The following is a 12186-nucleotide window of genomic DNA, read 5'->3' as shown; positions in this document are numbered from 1 at the left end:
ACACACATCATCCTTCCAATGGACACCAATTGGCACGAGGCGTCTGATATTGCGGCCGAGACGGAGGGGGAGGGTGGGGAGGGGTAGAGGAAATGAGACGGCCGCGCTGTCCACTGATTACCTGCACGGCGCAGAGAACACCAAAATTGGGAAAATATGGCGGTGCTGTTAGAAGCGTCGCAAAGACAGGCTTAGGTGGAAAAATAATCATCATGCAAAACACGCCAATCAAGCTGCATAATAAATAAGCCGAAATGGTTTCCGGCATACCATTACGGGTTTGAAATCTTTCTAGCAGTTTATTTATTTTCAGGGCCGGTCTGAAGATCGAGGAAAGATCGTAAAGCTGATTGCAGTGGAGTGCGTAGGCCTGTATGATGATGTCCGCTTGAAAGGCTATCCAGCTCCAAATGGACGTATCGATCCCCATTGGTACTGAAATCGCTGCGACCAGCACCAGGGAACTGACCTGACCTGGCCATCAAAATATCGAGGGTCTCTTGCCCTCCCCTAAAATACAACAGTCTAGAGGGTGTGGTCTGTAGAGTCTTTATGGTTTTTGATAAAGCTGAAGTTCATGCAGCCTCCTAAAAGATCGTCATTTTTGTTAACATAATATACATATCATGGAACTCTTAACTGATTTGAAGTAAATTAATGTCTTTCAAATCTTCAGCTCCAAGTGATCAAGCGTTGTCATAAATAGTTGATGCTTTGAATGGAATCAGTTAGGGTCATATGTTATGCCAATAGCTCTAATAAAGCTGACAACTAAGGAAAAACCATTACATTCAGTAATAAACGAAAAAGTAAGTAACCTCGGATCAATGTCGATACAGCTTCAGGGGAAAATTGTCTCATTTATCATGTTTTTTGCTTAATTATCACAATGTCTAAGTTCCGCTTTCGAATTTACCTCACCTAAAACAACGCCACGAAAAGTCTGATATGCAGATTTTGTAGACAGACTGTGCTTCCCTAGCTATTTTCTGTAAGTTAAAATTTCTTATTGTAACGAATGCACCAATACGAATACACCACATCCAGGCACCATCAACGTGCTAATATGTACGCTAATGAAGCGCCTGCGGCTTTCCGTTGGCAATTAGCTCCTCTGGGGAGTGGGGAGCAATAGGAGGGGACGGGGGGGGGGGTGAGGTCAGCTCGGCGGCTGACAGGGCTGAGAAAGGAGGAGAGGGGAGGGGAGGATCGTGTCGATAGCGCGCAGAGGTGAGAGGGGCGGGGAGGGTCGGTGAGGGAGATGAGACAGGTCTATAGATCCAGAGGAGCTGTTAGAGGAGCTAAGAGGGGAGAGAATTGGGAGAGGAAATGGAAATAGAGAGGAGGTGAGGTTGAGGCCTGTAAAGATAGGCGGGACGGGAGGCAGAGTTTGTGGACTAAAAAACTAGGAGCGGTGGGAGAGTCCAGGCCAGAACGAATCTAAGGTTCATTCAGGCCTAATGTCAGCCTTGCCGGCCTGAATGCCGAGTTTGGTTCAGCGGACCACGGAGTGGAGGGTCAGTTCAGTAGCTGGCGGTACTCAGGAGTTCTGAGAGGGTCGGGGTGGTTCAGGTCAGTGGCCCGCATAGCTGGCTAATCGGGCGCACATTAATTGCAGCGTCGGTAATGGCGGAGGCCAATCGTATTCAGCGCTGTCGGCGGCGAATCCGCTTCGCTAATTAACCCGTGGCGGCAGCGCGGCATTTGAAACATATCACACCGGACACAGGCCGAAACCGTTTGGTCCAATACGTACCAGGTGTTTTATGCAAAAAACATACATGTTTTACATATCAGGTGCATGCAAGATTGGATCATTGGCCTGTGGTTTACGCATCATATGCCCATGTGGATTATTGACGACTATATTAGCCGTTTTCACGACGGCTATCCGGCCACATTGCCCCAACAGACGGTAAATAACTTTTGAAAATACCAATTTCCAATTTTAGTGTTTTCTGGACCATAATTTTGCGAGGAATCCGATGGTGTGGTCCCCGAAATCTGAAAAATTTCCATTTTGTAGATAGCACCTATTTTTTGAAAATAACTATTCGTCAGGCTTAATAGTCAAATAAATTTAAATATAATGAGTTAATTTTTGTAACAACACTAGAATGTGTCGAACATGAATTAGAGATATATTTTAGCTGAGATGATACTATATCTGCGCATACATGTACATGAACTAGTACATTAACCCTCGTCGGCCGAGAAGGGGTGGGGCGGGTGCCGCCTAATAGGGCTTTTCGCGATAGCTTAAAACTCGCTTAGGGTAGACAGCTGAAACTTGGCATACGTAATCTTTTATTCAAGCTGGATCTTTTTACCTCAACTGCGTTTTCAGGTCAGGTCAGGTCACTGACCTATGACGTCATAAATGAGCCTCTGCGAGGTCCTCAGATGTTGCAACTTTGCAACGCCCTCAGTGCCAGAGGAACTTTCACAGGAAGATGAAACTTACAGAACGTAGTATCCTTCAGAGGTCTCACAACTTGTATATCTCGGATTTAACCTAAATGTCACATGAGGTCAGGTCGGTCACGTGACCTCACCATTATAAGTCAATGGGGGAAATACGAAAACTGTTATTTTGGCGCCGGTAATGATCTAAAACTATCCCAAGCACATGAAATCGTGGTTTCATGATCGGACCTTACAAAGAGTACATGAAACCACGATTTCATGTGCTTGGGACAGTTTTAGATCATTTCCGGCGCCAAAATAACAGTTTTCATATTTCCCCCATTGACTTATTATGGTGAGGTCACGTGACCGAACTGACCTCATGTGACATTTGGGAAAAATCTAAGATATACAAGTTGTGAGACCTCTAAAGGATACTAGGTCCTGCAAGTTTCATCTTCCTGTGAAAGTTCCTCTGGCACTGAGGGCGTTGCAAAGTTGCAACTTTTGAGGACCGTGCAGAGGCTCATTTATGACGTCATAGGTCAGTGACCTGACCTGACCTGAAAACGCAGTTGAGGTCAAAAGATCCAGCTTGAATAAAAGATTACGTATGCCAAGTTTCAGCTGTCTACCCTAAGCGAGTTTTAAGCTATCGCGAAAAGCCCTATTAGGCGGCACCCGCCCCACCCCTTCTCGGCCGACGAGGGTTAATGTACTAGTTCATGTACATGTATGCGCAGATATAGTATCATCTCAGCTAAAATATATCTCTAATTCATGTTCGACACATTCTAGTGTTGTTACAAAAATTAACTCATTATATTTCCAATTTATTGACTATTAAGCCTGACGAATATTTATTTTTCAAAAAATAGGTGCTATCTCCAAAATGGAAATTTTTCAGATTTCGGGGACCACACCATCGGATTCCTCGCAAAATTTTGGTCCAGAAAACACTAAAATTGGAAATTGGTATTTTCAAAAGTTATTTACCGTCTGTTGGGGCAATGTGCGGCGAGTGCACCTAATTTGACCAAGTTTGCACCTAATCTCTTTTACAGCAAATATCTTTATTTTATGAATTTATTTGAGTGTTGTAATCGATGATACTCTCTGATAATATGACAAAGCAGGCGCGTAAGCAATAAGTGCAACCGTAGCTGATAGCTACTAAGAGACACACTGAACCTAATTTGACCAAATATGCACCTAATCTGCACCAAATGTGCACCAAATGTGTACCAGATGGCCGTCGTGAAAACGGCGATTATCTTAGTTCTGATGATTCCTGCATGGGATCTGAGCGCATACACGTAGCGGTAGTAACGCTGGAAGTTTTTTTTTCTTGCGCTGTTATTTTTTCATTTTAAACCAGATATTGCAAAAGAAGGAAGAGCTACCATAAAAAGAAATAGAACCAACCTTACTCATTCCCTAAGATTGTGAATTCATTGCTAGTGTGAAATAGTTTGTCTAGGTTAAATGCGCGGTAATTTGGACCGTCTGCAAGCTGAACTGAAATGCCACCACCTAACTACTTCATAAAGTTCCCCGGCTGGAAATCCGCTGTAGCCTTTCTGATTTATTGGACACGTATTTGACGGAATTAAGGCGGCCGGTATGGGCGGGGGCACGCCATTTATGTCATGAGGCCGTGGTAACTGCCCGGTTAGTTATTGGGGTAGAAGCTTTGAATAATATTGCCCTTTATACGTCGGCTCTCATAGCTGAGGCAGTCGACAAGCTTATGCAATATGTGAATCATACGAAGAAGCCGAAATTGCTGTAAGGATTGAGGTACAATGCGTCGGGCGGGAGGTAGATACAGAGTGATCTAATTCAGCTCATTGGTTTTAAATATATGTAGCAAAAACTGCAGATTATAAACACCGTGTGTAGGTGTGAACAGTGCACTGATACGTCCGTCTACTTGCACCGGTCCAATAGAAGATCCGATACATACTCGTCTGATAGCTATCTCAATCTATCCACACCGGCCATAGAAAACCCCTACACAATTCAGAAATTTCCAGGCGTGAGTTGCATTAGTACTCGTAAGCACTCTTGAATGCACACAAAACTATCTAGCTAAAATATTACTTCGAAGTCCTAACATGGGTCTAGGTCAAAATTGTTGCAAATGCTCAGACGCTTTCATATGTTTTAGACTCATCGTGAAAGGTAAATACATCCACGCGTTTTGAAAACATACGGCACTGCGATTTTTCTCCTCTATCGAACCAGAAAGTCTGAACCAACCAAGACAACCTCCAGTTTGGCAATATTTAACCCGCGCCGGGCCGGTGCTCTGAGATTCCGCGCCGGGCCGGGGGGGGGGGTGTCTGAACACCCCCCCTTCTAACTCGGCTCCTGGGCCACGTAGCGACACGCGGTAAGCGGCAATCGAAAGAACGTCGAAAATAAGGACGAAAACACTTCGGTCATTTTTTGGGTCAGGTCAAAGGTCAGGTCACCAGAGGTCACCAAAGGTCAAATGTTCACTATTTCAACATTTTGGAAACTGCCAACGGCTATCTCGGGAACCGATAGAGCTACAGCGCCGCGGAAAAGCGCATTCGATAGCTCTTTTACAGACCTTTCTGAGTAATGTTCTCAGATTTGACCTCAGGTCAACGGTTTAGCCTCCAGAGGGCAAAAACTCCAAAAATAGCCGTTTTTACGAAAAACGTTTTTTCGGCAATAATTTTGACTCAAAAGAGCCATGACATTACTTTTGCAACCATCGTGTTCCTCTCGTCAAGACGCGTCGAATGAACTATAATTTGACCTTGAAAGGTCAACTTGAAAATTTGACCTCAGGTCAAGGTCATGACCTGACCGGAAAAGGTCATGTTGCATATCAGTCGATCCGCAACGTCGAGCCGAACACATCTAAGGCATTTTCAGCGCTCTAGCACGTCTCTATCAGAAGTTATTAGCGAAAAACTGTTAGATTCTGTTCGTGACCTGAGATGACCTCGGGGACATAACGAGGGGTCACAGTTGCCATTTTCCGGTTCAGTGTGTCCATTTTATCTACATCTCGATGTTTGAGAGTGTCTAGAATAGCGTTCGTGCAAAACAGACGCTTTTCAATTTTCTCCCATTGACTTATAATGGAGAGGTCGCAAAATTGACCTGACCTTAGGTCACCGATATCAAAATTCCGAGATATACATTTTATAGATAATGTTGCTCTAATCAATCGCTGAAAGTTTCAAGGCAATCGATCAATCGGTGTAGCTATGACGAGCATTCTTATTTTTTCTGAGGTGAGGTCACTTGGCGTGACCTGGTGACCTGACCTAAGGCGACCTGGGTCTGAAATTTTTACAACATGTGCGGAAAAGATGCACGAACAGGTGTGCCAAAAACGGCGGCGCTCCGCGCCGCCGTTTTTGAGATATCTGCGAAAAACCGCAGGGGGGGTGTTCAAACACCCCCCCCCCCGGCCCGGCGCGGGTTAAAAGGACGGATTGCAGTCTCAAAGGTCAGGGAATATAGCATGGACGACATAAACTTGCCAGGGAATGATAGCAATAAATTATGGTATCGTGCATATTTTGACCGGGTGGATTTAGTATGCCGCGGGTTTGGCGTATCAAACCGTGTGACCTTCCGTCTGAGTCGGATCGTTACGCGTCGCAGGCAGATTGAGCTAACTAAACTTAGCGTTGAGCCTAACGACCGGAACCCATCCGACAGAGCATGAACTTTGTCCTGAAGGTTACCACCATGGTCGAACTGCGAAGGCGAAGCGTCTTTGATTACATGCGATCTGCTGCAGGGAGCAAGATCGAGACAACAGCGCTCGCGCCAAATATCAATAACTGGAAACAACAATTACACTATGCAACAAAAAATGAAAAATTTTCTGTTCCTGGAAAGCGACCGAATTTTTCTTATTTGTTGGGTCCTATTATAACCGAAATGGGCATTAGTTTTAATCTGAAAATGTGTTTCCGGTTTTCAGGGCCGATTTTCGATTTTTGGCCCCGAAATTCGTTTTTTGGCCCACCGTGTCCGATGCCATTGAGCAATCGATTCACGGTAACTTTCATCGTCTTTCCTATGTCACGTGCTTTCGAATAATACCTGGATTTGCATACTTGCGCCTAAAAATGACGTCATAAATCTATGTTTAAGTTAGAAAATGTTAGAATTTGGATTTTCCCCTTTTTTTCCATTTTCATTTCAAAATAGAGGAAAAACTAAAAGCCCTATCCAAACTCTGAGCCCAGTTCCTTGAAGAGCATTCAATTTCTGTTCGGAAGGTACTTTTTTAGTGCATTTTATCGGATTCCTGTGGCGTCCAGATTGAGTTAACCTAAACACATATCCTAGGTTATATCACATAGCATTAACCTGATAACGTACTCGTATGTTAACGCCATAGGGTCAACGAGGGGTCAACTGCGGTTATGTTGTTGACCCCTTGTGACCTCGGGTCATACGCAGGAACTTACTTTTGAGCAGTCCTGTCGCTCAGAATCTTGATCTGTACCTCCATTTGTTAGAATGATATTCATGCACTGAACACATATTGTCATGGAAATGGCTGGTGGCCCGTTTTTCCAGTGACTCAATCTGGACGCCACAGTAAACAGATAAAATGCACTAAAATAGTACCTTCCAAACGGAAATTGAATGCTCTTCAAGGAACTGGGCTCAGAATTTGGATAGGGCCTTAAGTTTTTTCTCTATTTTGAAATGAAATCGAAAAAATGTCAAATTTTTACAAAATTTCAACATTTTCTTAATTTAACATAGATTTATGACGTTATTTTTACATGCAAATATGCAAAACCGCATATCATTCGAACGCTTGAGGGATAGAAAGGGCGACGAAAGTTACCGCGAGTCGATTACTCAATTCCACCGGACACGGTGGGCCAGAAACCGAATTTCGGGTCCAAAAATCGAAAATCGTCTCTGAAAATCGGAAAAGCATTTTCAGATAAAAACAAATGCCCATTTCGATTATAATGGGACCCAATGAGTCCAAAAAAATCGGTCGTTACTCAGGAACAAAATGAATGTTGCATAGTGTTATAGGAAGCAGATGCCTACACTTACCGAATACAGGAGTTTGCTCGGCTCTAATGCTCCGAGCTAGCTGAGACATGGCTCTCAGTCTTCAGTTTCTCTCATCACCTTACCGGCCGACACCAAATGTTTACAGCCGAGTCGGCTCAAAACACTCGGTCTGTTTGCCAAGGCTGGATTAACGTAAAGCTGACAGATCTCGGACGACTGTTTAGCAGGAATGCCTCGGGTCATTTGTCGGCCGTCACTCGAGAGGTGACACGCAAAGTGTCAGCTAAATGGAGAAAACACGTGTGAGTACTCGTATGTACATTGGCATCGCACGTTTATGTACTTTAAGCTTGTATTTTGCAGTGCTTTTTTCTGTTGTATTACGCCACTTATCTGCCTATATCGCCGATCCCATGCACTGCGCTATAGTTGTCACTTAGTGATTCAGCTAATCTCTTAACGTTAGATTAGGCTGCTTTGATTAACCTGCGCCCCGTAGGGCTACCGGCGGACCCTACCACCCGTAGGGGGGGGGGGGGGCGTTTCGGCCCCCCTAAGATCTCGTAAATTTTCCGGCCGATTTTCAAAATTCAAACGGCGTTCGATAGCCCCACTAGGGAACTACCTTGTGACCAAATTTCATTGACCTAGGTCAAACCGATGACGTCACAGGTCAGGTGAAAGGTCGGATTTTCACCGCTCACAGGCATTTCAAGAAATGTGTTGTGAAATCGAGTAAATTGGTAAGTTATTGAGAACCATCGATGGTACATTGTTCGTCAAACACATACTTCGCTATATGAGGTCACTGCTACCAGGTCAGGTCACAGGTCAGGTCAAAGAGGTCAGGTCACTTGGGGTCACAATATGAAAGTGTCGTGTGATACATGTTTTATGGCCCATTTTACATGACAAATGCGATTATGCGGGTCAGGAAGCCTTTGGGGTCAGCTTAGGTCACGTTTTGGTGAAGGTCAGGTCAAGGTCAGGTCAAATTAGGTCAAATTTAAATGTTGATATTTTTCATAAAATGGGTATTGATTCGATGCTACTCGTCACGGGGAGTCCAATGGTGGTCTTCGTTTTGCCCTACGTAGTCTAGAATTACCAAAAATTGAGTTTGAAAATTTGACGTCATCATTTTTGAACAGTTTTTCGCTATAACTTGGCCAAAAAACGAGATATCGATCTGAAATTTGGTATGTAGATAGAAGACGGTAGGTACTATCACATATATTCCGGTTGTTATGAAACTCAAAAAACTTTTGAGTGTTTAATAATTTATTCAAAAAATTGCTTTTTTGATTTTTTGGGGTCAAACTCAAAAATTTCAAAAATCCGAGGGTGCAGTTTTGTAGCCCTGTCAATTCTACTCCTTTTATGTCTTGATCATTTTTCTGTATCTTTAAAGCTGTAGGCCTGACAGCTCTTCTCGCGAAGGTCTTTTTTCGGTCGAAAATGGCAGAACATGACGTCATTCTGACGTCATTTGTGGCCAAACCTATCATAGCCTCTGGATAATTTTTTGGTCAAAATGTGTAAAATTGATGCCCAGAGGGGTCCTGAAAGTTTGGTGGCGATATCGCCAGCCGTTTAGGAGATATCGACGGAAAAGGACAGGGGGGGGGGCATTTTCGGCCCCCCTACGGGGCGCGGGTTAACTGACGGCCATTAATTTTTGAAATGCTTGGTCTATTTCGAAGCTCACGACAAATAGAAACTCATCATCATTTTTTTAACGTTACTGTAGGCGGCTGATATATGGTTTGCTGCGGACTGCCTTTTTTGGGCATGCTGGATACGCAAACGCATTTCCTATCGTTTTGTATTTCTTTAACCCGCGCCCCACTGGGGTCTGCGTATAACACGCCCTACTGGGGGGGGGGGGGCTATTCATAGCCCCCCTCCTAACTCCGAAACTACTGGGCCGATCGTCAAAATTCGAACGGCGTCTGATAGCCCCGGAAAAACTGTCGAGCGAAACCTAATTTCATTGACCTCGAGGTCACCGATGACGTCACAGGTCAGGTCAAAGTAAAAATTATTAGCATTTTGGCTTCTTCACGTTCTGGGCGCCCTCTTACAAGTCAGATCAGGCTCATTTTTGGTTCTCACACTCGTGAACAGATGCTCTAGATACTCTGAGGGTACCAAACTTGTACTTTGATTTTCAGGTCAAGGTCAGGTCATCACAGGTCACGAAAATATTATATCATCCGTCGGTCACGTGACACATGTTTTATGGTCCATTTAGGCCAAACATTTCGAATTTGATGTCGTCTGTGTCATTCGAGGTCATTTTGAGTCAAATTTAGCTTAGGTCAGGTCACTTTCAGGTCAAAAAAGGTCAAATTTTGAAGTTAAAATTTTTCAACAAAAAAGGTGTCTATTGGATGCAGTTTGAGCTCAGGAACACGATGGTGCTATTTATATTGGCGTACGATGTCAAATTCGTGCTGAAAAATTGATTTGAAAAATTAATTTAACCCTCGCATGTGTGCGGCGTTTGCCAGCTTCTAATGTGTAGGGGGGGGGGGGGTTCGGCTGGACCTCCCCTTGCCGTTCGGCCCCTGATCGAGCTAGAGCTTCGCGGAAAAAACGAGCGTGTTGCCCGTGACGAGAGGAAGCCGATGATACCCAATTTTAAGGTCCTAGGTCATTGGTACACCTTCCAGGTCAGGTCAATGACCCAAAGTCGGGAAAATCGGGACCTGTTAGAAAGTCGTAAAGTGTGGCTGCTAAGGGGTTTTCGGGGTGCTGATCACGAATATCGTGTTAGTTTTGATCACAGATGATGTCTTTAAGCATTTAGACCAGGTCGGGTCAGGTCAGGTCAGGTCAACCAGTAGGCGTCGTGACTGGTATTCGTAGTACGTGTCAACCGCCTCTGACAGCTTCGTAACATGTTACGAAGGCACCAAAACTGCTTCGTAAATGTTCAAATGGTTGCTAAATTCGAATTCAGCTCCAAAAAATAGCCTAGAAACATGTACAGCACGAAAAAGTGAACCGAGGTCACCCGAGGTCACCAAAGGTCAATGACCTGACCTGACCTTCAGGTGACCTTGACACCCACCCTAATGCATGGAAGCAGCATCAAATCACATGTTTGAACGTTTGAAACCACGAAAAGCTTGCAAACGCGCGGCTAATGCGAGCCGACATACGCAGAATCGCGATTCCGGCCAAACATGGTCTCGGAAAAGAGGTCACAGGTCAAAGGTCATTTGGGTCAAGGTCATGAAATTTTCAGGGTAGGTGTAAATTGATCAATGTGAGGGTACTAAAAGTTTCGTCGCGATCGGCCGCTTTTTACGCGAGTTATTCGCGAAAAACCATGGGGGGGGTCCATCCGACCCCCTACACATGCGAGGGTTAATTTTTTGCAATAATGTGTATAACTTGGCCATTTTTGAAGATATTTAGCTAAAACTTGCTAGAGTTAGTCATATTAATGCGTTCTATCACAAATATTCCGGTTTTTCGAAAAGTCAAAAACTTTTTGAAAAAAATGTAAAAATGTAAATTTTGAATTTTATTATATAAAATTTTCGAAATTTTCAGAATTTCGAAAATCCGAGATAGCAGTTTGATAGCGCAGTTTATTCTGAGTCCTCTCATGCAAAGAAATTGGATCTAGCTTAAAAACTGAGCTCTTGGGAGCGATTGCCGTGGTTCAATGTTTTGCGTCGAAATCGGCCGAACATGACGTCACTCTGACGTCATTTCCGGCCGACCTATGGTAGGTACGAAGTTCAAATTTTGACACAAGGTGTCAAATTGATGCAGCCGAAGGTACTGAAAGTTTGGCGTCGATACGTCAAACGGTTTGGAAGTTATTGCAGAAAAACGGGAGGGGGGGCTATAAATAGCCCCCCCAGTGGGGCGCGAGTTAACACGCCATCGACGGGGGGCGGATATCCGCCCCCCTGAGGTTTTTCGCGAATAGCGGAAAAACCGCGGGGCGTAGCGCCGCGAAATTCGGTACGACTATTCTCTCATACATTTTACACATAGTGTGCAAGTTTGAACCTCCTAACTTTTAAGGTCAGGTCACCAGGTCACTTTGAATGACCCAACCTCAAGTCACTTTTTTGCAACTTTGTCACCGTGCCAGAGCTACAGTAGATGTCGGAGGCCTTTGAAAGTCGCAGGATGTCATTAGGTCATTAGTAGCTACAATTTGTTTATCTCGGAATTTTGATATCGGTGACCTAAGGTCAGGTCAATTTCGCGACCTCCCCATTATACCTAGGTCAATGGGGGAAAAATCAACTCCCTGTTTTTACCACTAAAACGGGTCGGAATGGCACCATTTACCATACATGACTTCATATACGATCAACCTTCACTACGTTGAGGTCTGTTTTGCTGTTGGGCAGCTGTAAGGTCATGTGACGTCATCAAAGGTCACCAGCGGTTTTTTGCCAATAACTCCGTACAGGAACAAGATACAGCCGCGCGGATGGTCTCATTGTGTTCAGCTCGTCAAGACGCATCGAATGATATACATGATGACCTCGAGGTCACGTGACCTGAGGTCAACCTTTGACCTTGACCTTTCGAGGTCAACATATATATCATTCGATGCGGATTGACGAGAGGATCACGATGGTGCCCCTAGTGTGTTCCTATCTTGACTAGTTCGAAAGTTATTCGAGAAAAACTCTCCCCATATCTAGCGCCGCCATTTTGACTTTTTTGACCCCTGTGACGCCATCTTTGACCTGACCTGAAAAT

Source organism: Amphibalanus amphitrite, unplaced genomic scaffold, assembly GCF_019059575.1.
Source record: "Amphibalanus amphitrite isolate SeventyFive unplaced genomic scaffold, NRLGWU_Aamphi_draft 000919F_arrow, whole genome shotgun sequence".
Lineage (NCBI taxonomy): Eukaryota > Metazoa > Arthropoda > Thecostraca > Balanomorpha > Balanidae > Amphibalanus > Amphibalanus amphitrite.
This window is presented reverse-complemented; position numbering follows the sequence as displayed.